The sequence below is a fragment of the Triticum dicoccoides genome, chromosome 4A (assembly GCF_002162155.2).
Source record: "Triticum dicoccoides isolate Atlit2015 ecotype Zavitan chromosome 4A, WEW_v2.0, whole genome shotgun sequence".
Taxonomy (NCBI): domain Eukaryota; kingdom Viridiplantae; phylum Streptophyta; class Magnoliopsida; order Poales; family Poaceae; genus Triticum; species Triticum dicoccoides.
The window spans coordinates 290,054,778-290,080,961 of NC_041386.1; positions in this window are offsets into that span (position 1 = coordinate 290,054,778).

Here is a 26,184-nt window from a genome sequence, read left to right on the forward strand (position 1 = left end):
ACTAGACAATCAAACACACAAGATCCACAAGGTACATGAACAACAAAGGCAAAGATACAAGGTAAGGTTCATCTCCATGAGGAGGTCTTGAAGGGGGCCACCCAAGAGGGGGTCTTGAATCCAAGGGGGATCTTCTCCGTAGAGGGGGCGAGGTCTCTCTCGTGGACTAGATCCATATGGATGAGCAAAGCACTATCTCAAATGAGCTAATCCTTTGCTAACCCTAACTAGGAGGAGGGGGAGTAGTATATATAGTCTAAGCCATGAAGGGGTAAGTGGGAAAGGGATACATGGGCCTCTGGCCTGACTCTGCGTGCAGGTAGGCGCCGGATGTCTGGGCTGGGGGCCGGATGTCCAGGGCTTCGTGAGTCGGTGGATATCCGGGGCACTGGCTGGATGTCCGGCCCGAAGATGGGCAAACTTCTGGTGCGTTCTGTCATCAATGCCAGATTTCCAGGGGAGGTGCCGGATGTCCGGGCTTTGGCGAGGCGCCGGATGTCCGGGGCTGATGCTATTGGCCGTCTGTTGGTGTAACTCCATGGCGGCTGCACAGGCGCCGGATGTCCGGCCGTTGTAGCTTCAGCAGCTCCATCTTATTCCGTCATTGCTTCTAGGCTTCCCTCGCAGATAGTGTAGTTGTTCCTTGGTGCTTGCACTCCTCCTCGTCGTCCGTAGTGTTCGAACAATACCTATGCATGCACACGAGTGGAGTGTCAAGTAGTATACCATCCTCGAAGGGGTCAAGTGAGCACGTGTAAAGGAGATGATTCACCTTTGTGTATGTGAAGTAGAGGTCGCACATGTCACTTGCCAAACGGACTCTTGACATGGTGATGTCCATGGGATGCTCCACATCACAAAGTGACTAATGAATTAGTCACAAGGTGATGTATTACGGAACAAGTAAAGAGACTTGCCGGTAATGAGATTGAACTAGGTATGAAGATACCGATGATCGAATCTCGGGCAAGTTACATTCCGATGGACAAAGGGAATTACGTATGTTGTCATAAAGGTTCGATTGATAAAGATCTTCATAGAATATGTAGGAGCCAATATGGGCATCCAAGTTCTACTATTGGTTATTGACCGGAGAGGTGTCTCAGTCATGTCTACAAGTTCTTGAACCCGTAGGATCCGCACGCTTAATGTTCGTTAACAATATAGTTTTATATGAGTTATGTATGTTGGTGACAAATGTTGTTCAGAGTCCTGGATGAGATCACAGATATGATGAGGAGCTCCGGAATGGTCTGGAGGTAAAGATTCATATATAGGATAATAGTGTTTGGTCTCTGGAAGGGTTCTGGATGTTTCCCGAAATGTTTGGGTATGAGAACACTTTATTTGGGCCAAAGGGGAAAGCCCATGAGGCTTTTGGAAAGTGCAAAAGGAAGTTTCGCGGAGACCAGAGGCTAGACGCCAGGAACCCTGTTGTTTAGGGGGTAGACGCTGGGAACCCTGGCGTCTAGCCCTGGAGTCCGAGAAGGACTCTTACCTTTCGGGTAAATCGACTTCGAGGAGGAGTTTACTCCAAGTTTCGACACCAAGGTTCAACATATAAATAGAGGGGTAGGGCTAGCACCCAATACACATCAAGATTCACCAAGCCATGTGCCAGCAACCATGTCCGCTCTAGTTTATCTTCTGACTAGTTTCTGTAGTGCTTAGCGAAACCCTGCGGAGATTGTTCTTCATCACCAACCGTCAGCACGCCATCGTGCTGCCAGAACTCATCTACTACTTCGTGTGTCATGCTAGATCAAGAAGGCGAGGACGTCATCGGTCCGAACGTGTGCTGAACGCAGAGGTGCCGTACGTTCAGTACATGATCGAGACAGATCGTGAAGGTGTACAACTACATCAACCGCGTTGATAAACGCTTCCGCTTTGCGATCTTCAAGGGTATGAAGATGCTCTCCCCCTCTCATAGCTATGCATCTCCATGGATAGATCTTGCGTGTGCGTAGAAATTTTTGATATTGCATGTTACGCTTCCCAACAATGAGGTCCAGCCAATGGCCAACCGACACGTTCACAACGGTCGGATCTTGGAGCAACGGTAACATTACTTGAGGAACAAGTAATGCTAACTCCTTGGTCTGAGGAAAATCTCTCATAGCGAACAAGATCACAGTATCTTGCTGGCATGTATTTACAAGGAGCACAAAGAGATTTCTCTCACAGCTTTCATAGGATCTGGGTTTAGCATCAGAGAATCAAAGCTTCGAATGCTACACCCCTCTTAATAGTATAGTGGTCCTATGACTCCATTAAAGAAGAAGAATAATGAAACAAATGCTACATCTTCACTCCATCTTCATTCTTCCTCAAACGCAGTCATATGCTTCGAACAGACACCAAACCAATTGCTTGAACTTCAACAATTTTTAGGGGTCACTCTTGTTAGCTTCATCTTCGGTGATAACCTTAGCTGCACTGCAGGGAGATTATCTTCTTCGTTTGCATCAAACAACCCGATATTTTAGGGACATGTTACTCTATGTGCACTAGCAAACACATAAGTCCCGCACTATTTATGTCAACAAACTCCAAAACACAAAGGGCCTATCATTGCACCAACAATCTCCCCATTTTGGACGGTTGTTGACAAAATAGATAATCATCAAAGTGAAGATAGATAAGCGAAAAGTAATCGAACAAGATTGAAATTTGCGTTACTTGGCTCGATGATGAAATGTACTCCCCCTAGATGTATGCAGGGTCAATTGATATAGAATGAGATTCCTTGTAATTCATTAAAGTAAGTGGAAGATTTTTCAATCATATGAGGTAATGATTCGCACTGATGATAATTAATCCAACCAGAATATAGTGCAATCATTCATGACTTCTATCAATAATTCCACTTGCAAAACAAATGCTTTGAGAGAATATAGCGTAGCAGGCGGGGTTATTAATATTACGGCCTATATAAGAAGTTTTACATCAGAGCACATAAAGTGGCATAAATAATCCCACAAGATAGAGCGAATAAACACAAAGACCAAATCGAACAAAGCAAATCTATCGAAACTCTCGATGTAATTCTCCCCCCTTTTGTCAACTAGTGTCAAAAGGGTGATGAAAAACATGAGTGCGAAAATAGGTGAATATGATACATTCTGAGGCATCGCCCGAAGAACTGCCCGAAGAAGTTTCTGATTCGGAGGTGGCTGAAACATGTTCATCATCAGCAGTAGCAGATCCTTCGAGACTAGCTTGGGGCAGAGTAGAGGAAGGCACATTGGGATCAGCCTCTTGAGTCTTGCAAGACAAAATATTTCCTTCAGAAGGTTTCTCAGTGGGTGAAGTGGCTTCTAATTCGTCGAGCATTTTGCGTAGCTGAATCTGAAGTAGATTCATTGTTTGTTCACGAGCTGGAAAAGGTGGAGTAATGCGGTCTTGAAAATCTTTAGCTTAAAACCCTTGGCCAATATACTCATAGAATTCTTTGAGATGAGAGTGGCTCAATTATTTCTTTGAGAAGAATTTCCGAAGCAATTTCTAGAGACCCTTCTTGTTTTTTGCTGTGATCATGTGCACAACTTTTGTTAGGTTGTGTCTAACATTTAGTTTGGCAGCCAGGTGCTCTTTCTCTTGACGATCCTCAGCCATATTCTCCAGCAGCAGTTGTTGAGTGCACAAACTCACTTCAAAATGTGAAGGAGGTTGTGTGTTAGGTTCACGATCACACTGAGGTAGCCGAGATCCATTGAAAGTGTTGTGATAATCTGGAGGGCTGGACAATGGAACTTTTCCTGAGGAAAAACTTCCATGATTTTTATCATGTCACGGACTGGAGGAATGAAGCTCTTGTGACTGACTTTTGCAAGATATTTGGTCTTCATTGCATAGTCAACCACTTTACGAATCCAGGGAACAAACACTTTGATAGTATTCGGGTGCTGAGCTGAACCCATCAGTATGTGCAGGAACATGTCTTCAGCATCGAAGATGAACCCTTGAGAGATAGCATGGATGGTGTTCTGAAGAACATCAGAGATAGCATTGTATGTATTCATCCCAGCCAGCGGACAGAGGGTATAAGTTAGTATATGATATAATGTCTGATTATCGAATGTCAAGTGCTCATGCAGGGGAGGACCATTGTAGTCACAAATTTTATCTTCATCCATTGTGCATCAGAAATCTTCATTAGAGATCACATCAATGTTATGAACTCGAATCTCAGTCTTTACATGTTCAAACCGAGGGAAATGAAAGTGGGAGACAAAGTCTATTCCAGAGCAATTTATCCTTTTCCCTTCAGTCATCCACTCCATGATCCATTTTGTGCTATCAGTTGCATCACCGGAGATATATAGTGGCATAAAATTGTAGGATGATCTATCTGTTCCATGGATGCTGATATGCAAAGACATGTGTGACGTCAAAGTCTTTGATGACTTGGAATACTTGGTTGAAGCAACCAATGTTTTTCATCGCAGCAAAGTCTAGAAACTCATGAGGGAAAATCTTGTGGCTGTCATATAATATCTGAGAATAATAAAAGGCATGTTCCCGAGTCTAAAACCGAGGAGATTCTGAAGTGCTTGGCTTGCTGTATGGACTCTCTTGAAAGAAGGTTGGATGAGTGTTCCAATTAAAAAGTGGTCCTTTGACGCCAATGCCGATGGAAAATAGCGACAGTTGCTCGCGAGGATACGGGTACTTGAGTTCATCTTCTACAGAATTCACTTCATCGCCATAAATGAATGAGTCTGAGTGATGAGCAGAGACTGCTTTTGTTGCAGAAGGATTAATATCTGAAGTTCTTCGTGCAGTATCGAGTGAGATTCTCAGAGGAGAAGGATTAGCCACTTGTTCAAGTGCTAGATCAGGCACTGAATTTTTATCAGCCACTTGGGGCTGTTTGTGATTTTCTTCAGGAGTCGTTTGAGGAGCAGAGGGAGGAACCGAATCATTTGGTTCATCACGGGTAGGATAAGCTTGGCATTCAGACTAAGGAATTTCACCTTCTTCCAAAACAAATTGTTGAGGCAGATTTTCTTCATGAACTGGAGAGGCCACATGCACTGTTTCAGTTGGCCTTGGCGAAGTAGATGCACCTGCAGCTGGTTCATGAGTTGGGGAATGAATTGCTCATTCAGGAGAATTTTCTTTCTATGCTACATCATCTGGAGGAGGAGGAGGGGCATTCTCCTTTGCTATCTTCTTTATCTTCTTCTGCTTGGACAGATCAATGTGTCCTTTGACTAGATCATTGTAACCAGTGACTTTGGGTTGGAGATCAAGGTAGACCTTATGAACAATTTGATCTAGATCAGAATGAAAGCCCAATCTCCTGTGCCGAAGGATAGTCAAAGCCTTATTGACATCCACAGAAGATTCTTCAAGTTGTGTGATGACAAACTTAGATGTTGTAGCTTGCATGATCCACATACGCTCTGTGAGTTGGGCAGTGAGGTCATTGATCTCAACCGAATCATTTCTCGTATCTTGGACTAAATCAAACGCTAGAGTAATTACTTCAGAGGGAATGGGCAAAGATGTCACTTCTCCATCAAATGGGTTCTCAACAAATCTGTCAAGTTGCTCCATAATGAACGTTTGATTGAAATTATGCAGCACATCAGAATCAACTTGAGCTTGTGCAACAGTAGGAGCGGTCTATGCCACATTTTTCTCGGATGGAGGCATTGAGGCTAATGGTTGAGTCAATTTGGGAGCAAATTTTGCAGCATGTTCTTTCACAATCTCAGCTCTAGGAGCATTCTGCTCGGCAGAAGGGGCTTTAATTTGCTTTGCCATTGGCTTCGGGAGCTTTTCTCCTGGCTTGGCAGTGCAGACAGGGGCATCAACTACCAAATTATGCAGATCAATTGCATCATGATGAGGAGTTCTGTTCACTTTGTCAACCATTGTTACAGTGGTTGGTGGGGTGTTTCTTTTCGATGGATTCTTCTTCGGAGGTGTAGTTGGGACAACACTTGCTCGAAGATCAGGCAGAAAAGTAGATGTAGTGACATTCATTTGTTCAGAGAGAGTTGCGTCAATTTCTTCTCTCGTGAGCGGAGGATCATCCTAATCAGAAGAATCACTTTCAGGCTCAACTGGTTTAGCAGGCCTTTTTCCTCGGTGCACTCCTTTTCTTCAGAGCAGTAGGTTTTGGATCATGTTTCGTCTTTGAACGACATTCGGCTTTTCCTTCAGCCTTTTTCTTTTCGACATCTGATTTGATGAGATGACGATTTTCTTCTTCTCTTGCCTGCTCCTTTTCAGTCTTCTTGGTTCTCATTTTAGCATTTTTGAGGCGCTTGGCCTTTTCTTCGGGGTATGAGTCAGCTGTCTTGAGACACAAGTCATGAGCGTCAGGAGGTGGTGGAGGACTTTGTTGGGGCTCACCTGCTCATATGAGTCCAATTTCGTGATAGTCACCCCACGGGGGATGGAAAGCAAAGTTCTTGGCATATCGAGGATGAATCATTTTGTAGTTGAACCACTTCCGAACCCAGTGATGCTGAATCTTTTCGGCACGCCTTTTTCTGAGTCAAATATTCTCTAGGTAGTGTGTTGTAGTCATTGAGGGTGTCCTGGATTAAGTGTCCTCAGGCATCCGGGCTATGTAACATGGGTCAGACTAATGGGCTATGAAGATACAAGACAGAAGACTTCCTCCCGTGTCCGGATGGGACTCTCCTTTGTGTGGATGGCAAGCTTGGCGTTCGGATATGTAGATTCATTCCTTTGTAAACCGACTCTGTACAACCCTAGGCCCCTCCGTGTCTATATAAACCAGAGGGTTTAGTCCGTAGAGGCCATCATAATCACAATCATACATGCTAGACCTCTAGGGTTTAGCCACATCGATCTCATGGTAGATCAACTCTTGTAAACCTCATACTCATCAAGATCAATGAAGCAGGACATAGGGTATTACCTCCATCAAGAGGGCCCGAACCTGGGTAAACATCGTGTCCCCTGTCTCCTGTTACCATCGACCCTAGACGCACATTTCGGGACCCCCTACCCGAGATCCACCGGTTTTGACACCGACATTGGTGCTTTCATTGAGAGTTCCGCTGCGTCGTCACCAAAAGGTTCGATGGCTCCATCAATCATCTACAACAATGCTGCCCTAGGGGGGGTTTCCTCCCCGGTCAGATCTTTATGTTCGGCGGTAGCACACTGCGGGCCAACTCGCTTGGCCATCTAGAGCAGATCGACAGCTACGCCCCAGGTCACCAGATTAGTTTTGGAAATCTGGACTATGTCGCTGATATCCGAGGAGACTTGATCTTCCAAGGGTTCACGACCCCTACCTCCGCTCTGGCCTTAGATCCGAAGCGCATCACCAGGTCCGAAGACGGGATTACTGAGCCCGCCGGACTATCTGCGGCCACTAATCCTAGCATGGGAGAACCGGAGGACGTTGTGTTGCTGGCAACCATCAGGAAGCCGGACTCACACAGGCGCCGAACTCTTCTCCGGACACAGGCGCCGAACTCTCGGAGTGAGCATTGTGTGAGCCCGTCCAAGGAGTTTCCCCCTACCGTACTCCATGGGTTTCCTTCTCCCTAGTCAAACCTCACCTTTAAGCGAGGCTCTGGACTTGATGCGATCCCTCGTCATTACAGAGGAGCAATGTTCGAACTACGCCCAGCCCGGACTAGGGGCTGAAAGCAGGGAATTTTACGTCCCACCCACCACCCACTTCATAGCCACTGTCGAGGACTTAACTGACATGCTTGACTACGTCTCCGAAGACATCGATTGTATGGACGATGATGCCGGAGAGGAGCAGGCCAAAAACCCGCCGTTTACTGGACGCTGGACGGCCACCTCTTCGTATGATGTGTACTTGGTGGACACACCCAAAGAAGGTAGAGGCAATGATAAAGAAAATCCAATCGAGGATAAACCTCCTGAGACACAGCCAAAGCGCCGACGCCAGCGGCACCGCTCTAAATCACGCCGTGGAAAAGACAGCAATACCGGCACAGGTGGCAACAATACTCTGGACGATGCCGAAGATAAAGAAGAACCCGTCAAGCGGACCTCCAAACAGGACAACCGGGAAGATGGGCAAGCTAGCCTTGATGAACAGGCTGAAAACAAAGACTCGGAGGACAACAATTATCTTCCTCTCTCCGAGGCTGAGGTGAGCCTCGGCAACGAGGATTTCATTGTGCCCGAGGAACCTCTCGAGCAGGAGCGCTTTAAGCGCTGGCTAATTGCCACTGCAAGGAGCCTGAAAAGAACCAACAGTAGCTTCAAGCTGATCAAGATCTGCTCAACGATAGATGGACTAATGTCCTGACAGCCGAGGAATACGGCCTCGAACGCCCAACCAAATGTTAGCCGAAGCGTAAACTGCTACCCCAATTTGACGACGAGGCCTTCGAGCCCGCACCTTCAACACGTAATGTGACTGACCGACCACCTCGTGGCCAGGACAAAACGGCAACTCAAGCCGAACACCAACCCGTACTACCTCGCCGGAAAGGTAGAGATATAATAGCTCGGGGATATACATATGACCTACGACAAGACCTGAACAGTAGAGCAGGTCAGACCAGATCGATCTACAAATCGCGGAGGCGTGCCCCGACGCGCGACGACGGCTATCCAGCCAGACGTGACAAGCATAATCACGCCCGGGCCGAAAACCGCAGATGGACTCCACCCGAGCTACGTCACGGCTTGGCCCGATATAGAGGCGCCGCACACCCCCTCTGCTTCACTAATGAAGTAATAGAGCATGAATTCCCAGAAGGGTTCAAACCTATGAATATCGAATTGTATGTTCGAACAACAGATCCCGTGGTATGGATTAAGGATTATCTTCTCCATATTCATATGGCCCGCGGTGATGATCTTCATGCCATAAAATATCACCCACTAAAATTAAAGAGACCAGCCCGGCACTGGCTAAACAGCCGCCCAGAAAACACTATTGGCAACTGTGAAGACCTGGAAGACGCCTTTCGCGACAACTTCCAAGGTACATATGTCCGGCCTCTGGATGACGATGACCTCAGCCACATCATCTAGCAGCCCGAAGAGTCTGCCAGGAAGCTCTGGACTAGGTTCTTAATTAAAAAGAACCAAATCGTCGACTGTCCGGACACCGAAGCCCTAGCGGCTTTTAAACATAGCATCCGAGATGAATGGCTGGCCCGTCACCTCGGCCAAGAAAAATCAAAGTCTATGGCAGCTCTTACGCACTGATGACCCGCTTCTGCGCGGGAGAATACAGCTGGTTGGCCCGCTGAAACAATAGCACCAACGATCCTGGCACCTCTGAGGTCAGGGACGGCAATGGCAAGCCTCGACGCAATAAAAACAAGCGTTGAAACAATAATGTAGGAACCCAAGACATGGCGGTCAACGCAGGATTCAGTGGTTCCAAATCCGGTCAATGGAAGAAGCCATTCAAGGCAAACAAAGATGGCCCATCCAGTTTAGACAGGATACTGGATCGGCCCTGTCAAATTCATGGCAACCCTGACAAACCCGCCAACCATACCAACAGAAATTGTTGGGCTTTCAAACAAGCAGGCAAGCTCAACGCCGAATACAAAGGGAAGGGGCCGCCTAGTGACAGTGAATACGAGGAGACTCATCAGCTAAACACCGGGGGCCAAAAGCAATTTCCCCCCGAAGTAAAAACATTAACATGATATCTGTGATGCATATCCCTACGAGGGAGTGCAAGCGCGTACCACGAGACGACTATGCCATAAAGCCGGTCGTACCAAAATTTAACCCATGGGCAGCCTGTCCGATCACTTTTGATCGCAATGACCACCCAACAGGTATCCATCACAAGGGTTTGGTAGCTTTGGTCCTCGACCCAATCATTGATGGATTCCATCTGACACGAGTCCTTCTGGACGGCGGCAGTAGCCTTAATTTGCTCTATCAAGACACTGTTCACAAAATGGGCATTGATCCCTCAAGGATCCAACCCACCACAACTACCTTTAACGGTGTAATACCTGGCAAAGAAGCTCACTGTACGGGTTCAATCACACTGGAAGTCGTCTTCGGTTCACCGGACAACTTCCGAAGCGAAGCGTTGATCTTCAATATTGTTCCATTCTACAGTGGATACCATGCACTGATTGGGCGGACCACGTTCACTCGTTTCAATGCAGTCCCACACTACACCCATCTAAAGCTTAAGATGCCCGGTCCACGTGGTGTGATAACAATCACTCGAAAAAAAGGAACAACCCCTTCGTTCTGAGGAGTATACAACGGCCATCACAGCCGAAGTACAAAGCGTACTCATTAAACCACATTCCTCATCGGCCATTAAGCCACCGGCCTCTACTACAAAAGACCGGTCAATTTTCGAGCTGGATTAACAGTTCCGCCTCCTTTGTTCGCTACATAGTCCCGCGACGTTCACACCACGCATGCATAATTATGCACTTAAAATACCTTGGTCGTCGGTGGAGGCACAATGCGGATAGACCTACAGCACGGTTCGTCCTCCTACAGCTTTTCTCCCTTCTTTTTAAAATTATTTCTTATCTTCTGTCACAGATGAATCAAAACCTGTTTGCCCTATGGACCTGCAAGGACTCTTTCGGAGCCTAGTTTTGTCCAGGAAACCAAAGATTGCTCCTTTTAAGGAATCGTCTTCGCTAAGGCAAAGGTAGCGCAGACTTGCGACAGGAGGTCCAAAAGATTTTTTGTAGACCAAACACTCTACTTAAAACCTGGATATAGCCTTTTTCCTCGGCCTTCGACCCCTGGCATGTAAAATGACCTGGGCAGAGGTGTTATGATCTGTAAGATTGTGCTCGATGTATCAATCAAATTCCAGTGGACATAATCCATCTTCAGTATTTACTTTTTTCTTATAGAACTGTATTTTACCTTTTCGGTGGTTTCACATACACACCTCGGCTCTAATTGCCAGGGGCTCGATATGGCAATATATTAAATTGCCAACAAGTCCAAACGGCTCCACATCATACTTTGGCGTCACGAGTTTTTGGCATTATATGCATCAGCTTCGAATCATGTCTTTGGTCAATAGTTGGGTTGCCCGGCTCCTGTGCTTACTACCTTATGTTCCGCTCTATTGGCTAAGGTAGTAAAGGCAGAACTACTGCGATTGTGTTTCCGGTTCACCTGGTTAAGCACCTCAGTAGAGAAAGCCGAAAACTGACTGTCATGATGCGGCGAGAGCTGGTCAACCACTCGGCGACTTATTAAAATCTTTTGTCATTTCTTCCATATACCACGAAGGACCGTTTTCCGGTCACATATGTAGTGCAGCCATATTCGGATAACCGCGTACATACAAGGGGCTATATCATAGACCCACAGTCAAACTCCTATGGCTAAGTGAAGGTGTTAAAGCCCTATAGTCCGATTGCCTAGTTCGCCGCACTGACACCTCCTTTACGGACCAAGACGTTGGTTCATGTGTAGTCGGTTGCTATTCCGAACACCCCCGCATTATATGCGAGGGGGCTGAAGCTGACGACTGGCAAACCTTCAGATTATAAAAAAATGGCCGCACATGAGGAAATGCCTTTCAGGAAAAAGGCATAAATATAACACAACCTGAATATATCATAATATTTGTTATCACAATTCCAATACATTTAGTCGAACATAATATTCTTCGAGCACTGGCCCTCTATCAAGCGGACGCGCTCTAGGACATGTTTGAAATAATGCTCTGGCGTGCGATGGTCCTTGCCCTCGAGCGGACTGTTTGCTACAACATTGGTGGCCTTCATTTTCACCCATTACGTCTTGATGCGGGCAAAGGCCATCCGTGCACCTTCAATGCACGCTAACCATTTAACGGCGTCGATACGCGGCACCGCATCAACAAGTCGCTGCACCAAACCAAAATAACTGTTCGGAATTGGCTCAGTTGGCCATAATCGGACCACGACTTCCTTCATGGCAGCTCCAGACATCTTATGGAGCTCAGCCCATTGGGCCATTTGTTCGTTCAGCAACGACAGATGCTTTGGCATGTTGAACTATGACCAGAAAAGCTTCTCCAATGCACGTCCGTCTTGCACTTGATAAAACCGCGCCACATCAGCGACACTCTTTGGAAGGTCCAAGAATGAGTTTGGAGAACTCCACAATCGATTAAGCGGGGCATACTTCAGGTCACCGAATTTAGTTTGTAATAGAAAGGGCTTACCAGCCGCTATCTCACCAGCTTGCCTGATTTCCTCCCGAGCCGCTCTAGACATGGACCGTGCCTCTCGCGTCTCTTGAAAAGCCTTGTTGAGTTCGGCTACCTTGGCTTTGTTATCCTTCTCAAGTGATTCACATTGACTTGTGGCATCCTTCAGCTCTCGCGCTATGGTAGATATTCTCTCCTCGCACTGGCACCGAGCGGCTTGTTCGACCTTTAACTCAGCAGCTGCCTTCTTGACAGCCGCATTGCTCACTCTGGCTTGCTCCTTGGCCCGGGCAAGTTCAGTCCGAAGGGTCTCAACCGCAATAGCACCATCTACAATTATGCATGTCCCAGTATATAATTTTCAGCTTCATGCTCATATTAGTATACATGCATACGTCGACGGCCCCAAAACATACCTTGTGCCTCATCAAGCCGCCTGTTAATAAGAGTAATGTCCTCATCCGCGGACTCGAGTTCCTGCTTTAAACCTGCAACTTCCGCAGCATGGGTAGTCGCCATTGACATACTCGCCTGTTTTCAAATTAATTATGTCATTTCCTGAGCATATCTTTTTGATCCTCTGATCGCCTCCCTGTGGAAGCCGACCAGAGTCTCAGGGGCTACTATCTATACACAGGCGCATTCGGCATGTAAAGAGCGGTTAAGATATTACATTGCATACCTCAAAGCCTCTTAGTAGGCCCGTGAAGGCTTCATTCAATCCACTTCTTGTGGACAGAATCCTCTCAACTACCATACCCATCAAGGTATGATGTTCCTTTGAGATGGACGCATCCTGCAACATGCCCATTAATGTATCCGGCGCCTCCAGACTCTTGGAAGCAGCTGCAGGAGTATGAACTCCCTTCAAAGGGATATGTTCACTCGACCCTAGAGTCGTCTTCGGCTGTAAACTGGATAGTTCGGGGCCTTTATTGTTGGCCCCCATAGGGGCTGCACACCCCGGACCCTTGACGACCAAAGTATCACCTTCGGGCACTGCCTTCATTGCCCCCCATGCCACTTGATGATCGGGGGAGACCCTGCGGGATGACACCTCAAAGTCGTCCGCCCTAAGGGGCGAGGAAGCATGTGGAGGTGTACCGCTTTCCATCATCTCCAGAAGCAGGTCACCTGAGGAGGACTATTGAGGAAGACTGCGGGCCAGACTACAAACGTATATTTAAGATGTTACCCTTGTGACCTGAAAAGAACGGGATATGTCTAGAATACCCTTGTTCACTTATGATTCGGCGAAAGGCTTGTCCTTACGGATGAACTGTGCGACAACGTCATCTTCCAAACCCGAACCGTCAGACAGGGACATTTTCCCTCTCTTGGAAGCCTCCACCTTCAAATCTTCGGAGGCGGTCCTTTTCTTCCTATGGGGAGAAGGGATATCAGCTTCCTCTTCCCCTTCGTATTTAGAAGGGGGAGTTCCGGTCTCCCCGGACATAGCGTCCGGTGTACCTTTAGAGTGGGAGCCACCCCTGGCCTTTTGCCCTCCTCTTTGTCCTCCTTCGCCGACACTTGATACAGCATCGTGGCCAGCATCCTTGTTAACACATGATCCGCTGAGTCTACGGAAAGCGGAGCCGAACCCCTAATTCGTTCCACCTTCTTTATCCATCCATGGTCAAAGACAGGTTTCTCAGTATACTGATACAGTATAATCAACTAAGCTGTGTTTAGGAGTCGAGTGCTTATCGAGGTATCCGAATGATTGAAGTCGAGGCCGATATCCTTAGTTTTATCCAGCCACTGCTTTCGGGTCCCGAAGAATAACTTCCACATCCCTCTGTGCGTTGTGTCGAAGAAGTGCTGAAGGGTCCGTGGTCCTTCCGGATTGAACACCCACATGCGGAGAGGTCGTCGCTGGCATGGCAGGACCCGGTGGACTAGCATTACCTGGATCACGCTGATGCGGCCAGTGTGCTTTTCAAGGAGGCTCCGGATATGGCTTTGTAGCGTCTGCACTTCGTCAATCGATCCCCAGTCCAAGCCCCTTATTAATCCATGGTGCAAGTCGTAATGGAGGGCCAGATCGGAACACAGGTGTAGCTTCCCACCTGGTACCATGGAGTTCAGTGATGTAAAACCACTCCCGTTGCCATAGGTCGGAAGTTACCATGAAGGAGCCCTTTGGCCAAAGAGTATTTGCGAGCTTGCTCACCATAGCACCACCACACTCCTCTTGCTCCCCGTCGACTACCTTCGGCTTCACATTAAAGATCTTGAGCCATAAGCCAAAGTGTGGGGGAATGCGGAGAAAGGCCTCGCACATGACAATGAACGCCGAGATATGAAGAAAGGAGTCCGGAGCCAGATCGTGAAAATATAGCCCGTAATAGAACATGAGACCACGAACGAAGGGGTGGAGAGCGAACCCTAGCCCCCGGGGGAAGTGGGAGATAATACGACCCTCTCACCGGATCTGGGTGTAGGAATAACCTGCCCCTTAGCTGGGAGCCTATGGAGGATTTCTGCTGTCAGGTATCTTGCCGCCCGGAGCTTCACGATATCCTCCTCTATGATAGAGGAGGCCACCCACCGGCCTTGAAGGTTGAGTCCGGACATGACTGAGGACCTTGGAGCGATTAAGTTGAAACCTAGGTGCTGGAGCTCAGGTTGGAAAAGTTTAGGAAGAGGCGGGTGTAGAGGAGAAGGACGGGTCTGTGCCCCTTTATAAAGGTGATGAATATCGAACGCCTCCTCATAAGCCTTAAAACTTGTCTATTCCCTAGGAATCGTGCCAACGGGGCGGTTGGATTACCCACGGCTGTATTGATGAAAATCCCGTAATAAGGGGACACAATCTCTGCTTTGACAAGACGTGCCAATAAAACCGCATCTTAAAACATGGAGAGGGAGGCTAAAAAATGGTTTGAAATAATGACCGGGCAGCGACGTGATGTCACACTACAAAATTTGTCGGTAGATTGGACTCGTGAAATATCATATTCTCTGTGTGTGTGTGTGTGTGTGTGTGTGTGTGTGTGTGTGTGTGGTACTTGTTTTGCAGAGTCGGACACGTTTTCTGTGTTCGAAGGCTGTTTTGGAGTATTCGGAGGAGGAACCCGCCTTGCAATGCTGAAGATAATCTGCACGCCAGACACATCGTCATTGAAGCCTGGTTCAGGGGCTACTGAGGGATTCCTGGATTAAGGGGTCCTCGGGCGTCCAGACTATGTAACATGGGCCGGACTAATGGGCTACGAAGATACAAGATAGAAGACTTCCTCCCGTGTCCGGATGGGACTCTCATTTGTGTGGATGGCAAGCTTGGCATTCGGATATGTAGATTCCTTCCTTTGTAAACCGACTTCGTACAACCCTAGGCCCCTCCAGTGTGTATGTAAACCGGAGGGTTTAGTCCATAGAGGCCATCATAATCACAATCATACAGGCTGGACCTCTAGGGTTTAGCCACATCGATCTCATGGTAGATCAACTCTTGTAATCCTCATACTCATCAATCAATCAAGTAGGACGTAGGGTATTACCTCCATCAAGAGGGCCCGAACCTGGGTAAACATCATGTCCCTTGTGTCATGTTACCATCGATGCTAGACGCACAGTTCGGGACCCCCTACCTGAGATCCGCAGGTTTTGTCACCGACAGTCATCATGAGAGATATATTGTGCCGAATTTTTGAGAGGTTGCCTGCCACCTTTCCTTTTCTTCTGAGCATCCACTTCTTTCTCATTTGCATTTGGTTCGGATCTCTTCCTCTTGCTGGAAGATGGGCCTACCGTTGGGATCTTTGCATTTGCTACATTGGATTCATCTGATGTGCCCATGAGTGCCTCTTCTTCGTTAGCCATACCATGCAGTTTGGCATAATCCTCAACAGAATGCGTACACCTATGAATAAGAATAGGTACGAAGGAAAAGGGGGACAGGGTCACAAACGCTCTCAGCGAATGTTTTTTCGAACAAATAGCATTTTGATGAAGAATCAGATATAGACTTTGCAAAATGGTTCAACTGAATGAAACAAATAGATCGAGCTAGTAGGTTTGAGGAAAATACTAGACAACTAGCTACGCATATCATTCGAGCGAAACATAACACAAATCGTAGATATGAGACATTTGGATGCGAGGAACAACTACAAACCACATCTGCACTAGAAGGGTAAAAACCTTGATCTAAGATATATGGTAAAATCGGAGATAAATAACCGCGGATGAACTCGAAACATGAAGGATGGAGGTCCGAGTTCGAACCACACGTACCCTAGCTTGGTGACGTGCAGCAACTACGGTGGCGCGGGGAAGAAGATGTCCCGAGGCGGCGTGGAATGACTCCGGTGACCTCTTTCCGGCAGTTAAGCTGCGAAGGGGACGTCGGCGTCGAACTCAAGGAGGAGCATTATGGCGAGGGTTTCGGCAGAGTGGAGGCGAGGAGGAAGTGAGTAAAGGTGGATGAAGGAGCGGTGCAGTTTATATAGGTGAATGGAAATAACCGCACGCCGAGGATTTTGATCGAACGGTCTCTAAGCAAAGGCGGTTGTGATTCAAAGGTTGGGATGGACTGGAAGATAGTGTATTGCACGTGGCAACCGCCATAAGAGATCGTGGTCCTGACTTGGGCGGGAAACCCAAAATTTTGGACAGCTTTCGCCAAAATAAATTAATGTTCGGACCGAATCTTAATCATGCTCAAGGAAACCAGATAAAGTTTCATTCCAGATAAAATTTGAGCATTTCCAACGGATCAACATAGATAGGAAGAGATAGAGCAGAGGGAAAATAGGGTCCTAGGCATTTCACTCAGAAAGATAAACACAAAGACTCGAGCAAATATCTATGAGGGAAATGCATTTGGACAAACACTAAAACTTCTAATTGAGAAGAATTTCAACGAAAGAGAATTGTGATGATGTAACCTGCCATATAAAAACTGTGTGACCCCGAGCGTCGCACAATTATCGTGGCACCCAGTTAGTCTAGTTCTTCATTAATGTATTCACTCCCCAAAAAAAATCACTTTGTTGAAATTTTCAAACTCCTCAAGTGTTATGCACCCATTCCTTCTAAGATGTGGAAGTGTTAGCACGGGTGCCGACTCTAGCTTACTGCATGTTTGCGAAGTCTAGGATATTTAGCTCACATCGTAACACATAGAATCTTTTCTCATCGAGTGGCTTGGTGAAAATATCAGCGAGATTGTCTTCGGTCTTGACGTTGTTGATAACAATATCCTCTCGAGAAACATGATCACGAATAAAATGATGTCTGATGGCAATGTGCCTCGTGCGAGAATGCTGGACAGGATTGTGTGCAATTTTGATGGCACTCTCATTATCACGATATAGAGGGATATGCTTGACCTTGATGCCATAATCCTTCAGTGTCTGCTTCATCCACAATAACTGAGTGCAACAAGAGCCAGCAACAATATATTCAGCCTCAGCCGTAGACAGAGATACACAGTTCTACTTCCTTGATGACCAATAGACCAAAGATCTACCAAGGAAATGACATGTCCCCGAAGTAGATTTCCTATCAGCCAAGTCACCAACCTAATCTGATTCTAAATATCCAACAAGATCAAATTGTTCTCCCTTAGGATACCATAAACCTAAGGTGGGGATGTGAGCCAAATATCTCAGAATGCGCTTGACCGCTTGGTGTGTGATTCTTTCGGTCTAGCTTGATACCGGGCACACATGCAAACACTCAACATAATGTCAGGTCTGAATGCACATACATAAAGAACAGAGCCAATCATCAAACGATAAGCTTCCTTATCATAATCCTTACCATACACATCTGCATCCAGCTTACCATTCGTGGGCATGGGATTTTATAGCCCTTCACTTTGAAATCTTGCATTTTGAACTTCTTCAGACACTCTTTCAGATATTTCTCTAGAGAAATGAAGGTGCCATTTGCTTGTTTACGAATTTGCAGTCCGAGAAAGAATTTGAGTTCACCCATCATGGACATTTGATATTTATCGGACATCATTTTCCAGAATTCTAAGCTGCAAGCATTGTTAGTATAGCCGAAGATAATATCATCCACATTGATTTGACAAACGAATAAATCATTGTCAGCTGCATGAGTGAAAAGAGTGGGATCTGTGGATACTGGCTTGAACCCTTTGTTGAGCAAAAACTTCTTCAGGGTGTCATACCATAATCGAGGGTCCTGCTTTAGCCCATATAAAGCTTTCTTCAACCTGAGAACTTTGTTCGGAAACTCAGGGTGTTCAAAGCCAGGTGGCTGTCTAACATAAACTTCCTCATCAATTTCACCATTGAGGAAAGCACTTTTCACATCCATTTGATAAAGCAAGATAGCATTGTAATTTGCATAAGCGAGAAGAATGCGAATTGCCTCAAGGCATGCAATAGGAGCATATGTTTCACCAAAATCAATACCTTCTACCCAAGCGTACCCTTGAGCAACTGATGTAGGGTGGAACCCTATACGGCCGATCTTTCACGAAAGGAGCGGATCCCAACTAAGAACATGAAGAACACGGGGAAGAATGGAGAGAAATCACATGGTGAAACACTCAAGAACAAGTCCAATCACACATCCACTAGACAATCAAACACACAAGATCCACAAGGTACATGAACAACAAAGGGAAAGATACAAGGTAAGGTTCATCTCCATGAGGAGGTCTTGAATCCATGAGGGGATCTTCCCGTGAGGGGTCTTGAATCCAAGGTGGATCTTCTCCGTAGAGGGGTCGTAGTCTCTCTTGTGGAGTAGATCCATAATGGATGAGCAAAGCTCTATCTCTAAATGAGCTACTACTTTGCTAACCCTAACTAGGAGGAGGTGGAGGAGTATATATAGTCTAAGGCCACGAAGGTGTTAGTGAGGAGGGGATACATGGGCCTCTACCCTGGCTATGCACGCGCAGGTGCCGGATGTCCGGGGCTTCAGGAGGCGCCGGATGTCCGGGCTGAAGTGGCCAAACTTCTAGTGTGTTCCATCGTTGATGCCGGATTTTTGGGAGAGGGGCCGGATGTCCGAGAGTTGGCGGGGCGCCGGATGTCCGGGCACATGGGTCGGATGTCCGGCCACTGATGCCATTGGCCGTTTGTTGGGGAAGCTCTTGCGCGGCTGCCCAAGCGCCGGATGTCCGGCCTTTGGCCCAGATGTCCGGCCGCTATAGCTTCAGCAGCTCCGTCTTCTTCTGTTATCGCTTCCAGGCTTCCCTCGCGGATGGTGTAGTTGTTCCTTGGCGCTTGCACTCCTCCTCGTCGTCCGTAGTGTTCCGACAATACCTATGCATGCACACGAGTGGAGTGTCAAGGAGTATACCATCCTCGAAGGTGTCAATTGAGCACGTGTAAAGGAGATGATTCACCTTTGTGTATGTGAAGTAGATGTCGCATGTATCACTTGCCGAGCGGACTCTTGACATGGTGATGTCCATAGGATGCTCCACAACATCTCCCCTCCCTTGGGAAAGATCCGACCTCGGATCAAAAACCAAATCACCATGAGAAAGAGATGGCTTCGCCGTGTAGAAGTGGATGTTCACCAAGTACTTGTCATCTTGAAGCTCGAAATGGGCACTCTCCAATGTCGCACTGTCTTGTGATTCCTTTAAAAGGAGTAAGGACAACAAACACTTGGAAAAACAAATGTGGTTAGCGTTAGTGCACAACTAAGCATTCAAGAGGTGAGTCACCAAACAAGTGTCGTCATCATGCAAAGCATATGGTGTGACAAAGGATTGTGACATGGCATGTAAGCTTATCAATCGAGCACAATCAAAGATATCATGGGGACAAGCATGTAAATGTCGGGTAGTGATGCAAATATGTGTAACAAGAGAATAAGCATCTACCTCAAAGTCATAGCAAGCATGGGCAAAGCGCTCATTGAAAGGTCTATGGTAGGCATAAGAAGCATTCACAACACCAAATAAAATCAAGTGTCTAAACACATGGGTCAAGTGCAAGACAATCCAAGCATAATGTGCATGGGGTGTAGTGAATATGTGTGGCACTCAACACAATGGAAAGAGCAATTGTTCATTATGTGTGAGGCAATCAAGGCAAGCATGTAGCAATCAATGGGACATGGCATATGTGAAGTGCTGACATTGTTGCAACCAAACATATGAGAGGAGCAAGTAATCGAAGAATTGGATGCAACACACAAGGCATATATATCATGATGCATGTAACAGTGAAAATGACAAGTCTAAGCAAGATCTCTAACATGTGTGCAATCAAGTGGTCCAAGATGAACAATAAGTCTCATGGTGCAAGCAACACAAGTAGTATGATCCGTCATATCCATGCTCAAGAATGATGTCACCTTGTAGGCGTGTCCTTGTGTGTCTTTCACAATGCTGAAGTACAAGCAAGTGTGATGTAGAATCGTCGTGGTAGAAGGTGGTTCGCTCTCAAGAGCTCGGATGGTCAACTCATGTGAAGTGGAAGTCGACACAAAGTCCAAGTATCCTACACATGCACACAACAAAAGAAAGAATGTATGTGCATGATAGATAAACACATCATCCATCATGATGGTTCTCTTCTTTTGCACACAAACATTAGTAGCACAAGTGCATGAATAATATGATGCAATAATGGCTATATTCATGGCACTAGGTAGTTGGTGCAAAGAGGTAAGACAAGCATGCTTCACAATAAATATGTCAAAATCTCCAAATATATGTGAGAATGTTATGGGGGCAATCTCATGAGCAAGAGTAGAATCATTATTGCACTCAATACATGGCAAACTGTCTAACATGAGAGTGGCAACACATGGAGATATATGACAAGATGCAATAACAATCATGTGCAAAGCATGTAAATGGTTGTCATCAACCGCATGGAATGAGCAACTATGAATCATTGGTGATGCAACATAAGAAATCGTAGGAATCAAGTCGTGCAAGCTAGTAGTTCGAAGATGCAACATACAAGAGGAAATCATGGCAATCATGTCATGTGAGCAAATAATAGGCATAGGCAATGCACATGACATATCGCAAGCAAGGCATGGGGCACAAAGCAAACATGGCAATAACAAGCAATATCTCCACCAAGCTTGCAAATACACATACAAGTATGAGAATCAATCATCATCTGTAATGCAAAGCATGGGTCACGAATGCATGGAAAAGGCATAGTAATGAACATATCATGCAAAGTTAACATGAAAGATGGGCATATAATATGTAATGGACAATAACCCATAACCATGTGAGTGCCATGTAGAATGAATGCGCGAAGTCTTTGCGCGAAGAGATCGGTGGGAAAGATAATCCATGGGATCCCAAGTCATTGTTGCTCTCTAGAGCTTGTTTTGTCAACTCGTGGGATTGCGAGGTTGACAAGTATTCATGGGTACCTACACAAAAGAAACACAAACCAAAGAAATTGCGTGTGTGGTAAATTTACACATCATCCATCATGATGTGTATGTGCACGTGTGAGTTAGCACAAGGTAAGCATTGTTCAAAGAAATTTGATGCATGGTATAAGAACATGTCAGCCATCATGAAAGAATAGTTGTTATGTATAACATGATGGGGACGCAAATTGAGCATACAAGTATAGCAAGTGTGTGGCACAACAATAGCATTTTTATTCATGGGGAATATATTGTGCACACAAGTATTGGGCTTGCAATGGATGGGACGAATCAAAATATCCTAACATGTATGGGGAAACTATGGGGGTCTCCTCATGAGCAATATTGGAAACATCATATGGAGAAAATGGACAACATCCAAAACAATGCATATCCGATGCTAGGTGGTCATGGCATGGCATAGGTGATAAATTATGCAAAGGGAGCATATCAATATCATCACAAGAAAAACAAATGCCAATAACCATAAGCATGTCATCTATGCCACAAGTGCAAATTGGGTTAATTTGAATGGCATATGCATAGTCACTACGATGAGATTGCAAATATGACATATTGTTGATCTCATGCATAGCATATGAAAAGTCAAGCGGATTGTCAAACATGATGTGACCTAGAGAATTGTCACAAGAAAACCTATTTAGCATGGCATCAGAACTAATAGACTCCACATTAGAATCATCATACTCATCATAACTAGGCAAATCATCGCACGGGGAAATCATACTAGCAGGAAGCATGATACTTGGTGGATCAACATCATGCAAGCAATCAATGTCAAGAATGTCCACTAGTGGGACTAGAGCATCACCTTCACCTATGTTACCTTTTCCATTCCACTCTAGTGGTGTAGGTGAGGTGGGTAAGACCAAAGGGTGGTCATCATCATCTTGATGGAACCATGTGAGGGGTGAATCATATTCCACCATGGCCATCGTCTTGTCCAAAGATAGGACGAAGTCATCGCGAATCGGCACGTCATCGTATATGGGACCTAGCACCAAATGAGAAGACACAATAGATGTAGAGGTTAAGTCGTTACAAATCATAGTGGCCTCACTCTATCTATGTGGTGGTTCGCTCACTCCCTCAAGGTGGGTGCACTCAATCTCACGTATGGTGGAGTCACTCATCTCACTCAAGTGGTGGGGGTTGTGGCTCTCCTCACATGGGAATTGTGGCAACACATCATATATGGGGCTAGTGGTGAAGTCACTCTCACTCTCAATATGGTGGCAAAAGTCACTCAAGTCATCATACGTCGAAGTGGTCAAATGGAAAATCCCATGCTGAACCATCTCATCGCTGTCGCCGTGGATGAAAGCCGAAGATGGCACATCATCACTCTCGCCTCCTAAGATGGAAGCATCATCCTTGCTTGTCACCATGTTGCTCGCATCCAAAGCTTGGTCCTTGATGGTCTCCGTAGTCGTAGTCGTCGCCGCACCAACTTGAAAAAGAGTCGAAGTAGACTCGGCACCATCAATGCCACAAAGAGGGATGGCGGTGAAGTCGAACTTGGGAGATCGTCTTGGAGCTCGTCGGGCTTGGACATCATGGTGGTACTAGCCTCATGCTTGTTCTCATGGAGCTTGGTCGTTGCAAAGTGAGCTTGGGGTGGAGAAGCTTTAGCCTTCATGAGTTCTTGTTCCGCCTTGAGGGCACCAATGTAGTTGTCGTCGAGGGACTTGTAGTTCCCGAGGAAGATCGTCTTGCAGATGTCGTTGTCCAATCCCATCATGAAGTGGAACTTCATCGAAATGGGTTCGTCCACACCGGCTCATCGCAAGGCAATCTTCATCTCCTTGAAGTACTCGTCGATGGACTTGGATCCTTGGATGGTGTTCTCCAATTGGCGTTGAAGTTGTTACGTGTAGGTTGGAGGCACGAACTTTCACCGTAAAGCTCTCTTCATCTTGGGCCAACTCATGTCGTAGCTTTTCGAAGGTGTGTGAAGCCACCATGTGTACGCATAGCCTTGGAAGTTTCTTGTGCCACATTTCACTTGATCTTCGGGAGGAACTTGATGTAGCTTAAGGTAGTCGTCTATCAAACATTCCCACTCGAGATACTCCTTGGGTTCTAGAGTTCCATAGAAAGGAATCTGATGGTCGATGTCGAGGTCGTAGTAGCTCATGGAAGTCGCGGACTTGAACTTGGGGAGCTTCTCTTGAGCGTAGTCTTGAGGTGCTTGTTGGCGAAGATAACGTATATCCGAAGGCGAAGATGCGTTGAAGTCGCTTGGCGAAGATGCCAAGGGAGATGGTGAAGTCGTTGAGCGGTTGTTGGTGTTGAGCTCTTGACCTTCATGTTTGTGGTGGTGATCGTCTCGATGCCAATGTGACCTTGCCGGAGATGGTAGCTTGGAAGCATGTGTACTTGAGCGTCTCCTCGAAGATGGGGAAGATCACTTGTAGGACTTGATGAGGGCTTTGATCTCCTCCATTTGAGCTTGCATCTTGGCATCGGTAGAGTTATTCGTGGCATCGAACTCGTCGTTGTTGTTGTAGACCGAAGGTGAAATGCCTTGCCTATCCATCACAACACTCGAGTAGAGGTGAGTAGGAAATGAGATAAACAATACCAAGTTACCTTTTCCCAAAGTTGAGGATGTATCCCATTTCACTCAATGTGAGATGAAAGAATAGTGGAATTGGTACCAGACTTGTTCACTCACACCTACAAACTAAAGCTTATGTTGGAGCTCGGTGAGGATGCTGGCACAAAAATTTGATGCAAAATGTTAGCAAGAGTCAATAATGTTGAAAAAGATTCACAAATTCGCAAGTAAAACAAGTAGACCAATAGCAATATGTGGCATGCGAAAGCACACACACTGATAGATAAATGGGGTCGTGCAACCAAGGAATGAGCACAAAATGTGGAATCCATGGAAAACGCTCGTGTTGCACAACTCAAGAGAGACACTAGCACGATTTCTCAATAGGAAGATATGACACTTGTGCACAACCTATAAGATGCAAAATAGATAAACTTTCTATCCCAAGTATGCTATGTGTATGATGTTCCGGTGGTATGATCCAAGATGATCGGATATGACAATCTTATATGCAATGTGGTATGGTGCTATGGCTATTGCTTACAAGCTTCTTTGCTCTTTCTCTTTTGCTTAAAAGGTTTATTCTTTTTTATATGGCCACAATGCAAAATGTACAAACCAAGATAGCAATTGGGTATATACGGGAACAATCTTGTGACACAAGGGATGATATGATACCAAAATGGTGTGGTATGTATGCAATGTATGGTGTAGATCACTATTGTGCACAAGTAACGTTGCCGTCAATACTCAAATGGCTAGTCTCGATAGGCAAGTGACGCAAAATGGGATAGGGGTTATCAATGCAAAGTCTAGGGAATATACAATGGAGGGATACCATGATACCAAGATGATATGGAGGTTACCGTCCGTGGCGATGATGAGTGGCGGTGTTCTTGATGTAGATACCAAGATGATGGATACTCGTCCCTAAGTAGCTGAAACACCTTAGGAAACGGAAAAACCGCAAACTCAAAATCTCAAACGTCAAATGTCAAATGGTGGTAGCGGGAATGTGGTGGTTGCGGAAGCTCAATGGGATTGCGAAAATGCAATGATCGGTTTTGAGACGCAATGCGGAAATGCAAGGTAAGGTGGTGGACTATACACGGTGTCAGAGTTGGAAGCACGGTCCCTAAGTAGCCGAAACACCTTCGGAGACACAAACCACAACTCAAACAAGCTCAATCAAAATTGGGTTAAGTTGGGTTGGCAGAAGTGTATGGTGGGCAAGCCTATGCGGAACTTATGGTGGTGGTTGATGAAGGAGCAATCATCCCTAAGTAGCCGAAACACCTTAGGAGACTCGAATCACAACTCAAACAACCTCAATGCTAAGGGGAACAAAATTGGTTAGGTTGCGGAAGTCGGTGGTGGCTATGAGGATGATATGGTGGAAGCCCTAGGAAAAGATGCCAAAGTTCCAAACATTTGATGAAGTCAAATGATGTTGGAAGTATTTTTATGGGATGGGGGAGGTCAATAGCTTCAAAATGAGCTAAAGAACGTCAAAAATGGACTCCGGATGAATTAGTTATGGACAAAACGGTGAAATGTGAAAGGCTGGAGTTACCGGAGCTCGGGCCAGATTTCGGGGACCTGATGTCCAGTACCACGTGCGAAAATGCGCTCCAGGAGCCGAATGTCCAGCTTGGGGCCTGGATGTCTGGCCCGATGGCCCGGATGTCCAGCCCAACGATTCCAGATCTCGTTTCGGGCGGAAATTTTTGAATTGGGGGCGGCAATTGATGATTCCAAGGTAAAAATTAATGAGATTTCGTGGATGGAAGGTGGGGAAACTTGGGGAGATGCTAGATCCACTCGAAACCAAGCAAATTCATGGATCAGAATCAACAAACTTCATCAAACCAACAAATCACAAAAAAAATGGGGGGCTATTTTGTGGTGATTTTCCGAATTAGGGACAAAATCAACAAAACAAGGCTAGAAAACACAACGGGGAGGCTCCGAAATCATGATCAATGTGGCTCATGATACCAGGATGATGTAGGGTGGAACCCTATACGGCCGGTCTTTCACGAAAGGAGCGGATCCCAACTAAGAACACGAAGAACACGGGGAAGAACGGAGAGAAATCACAAGGGGAAACACTCAAGAACAA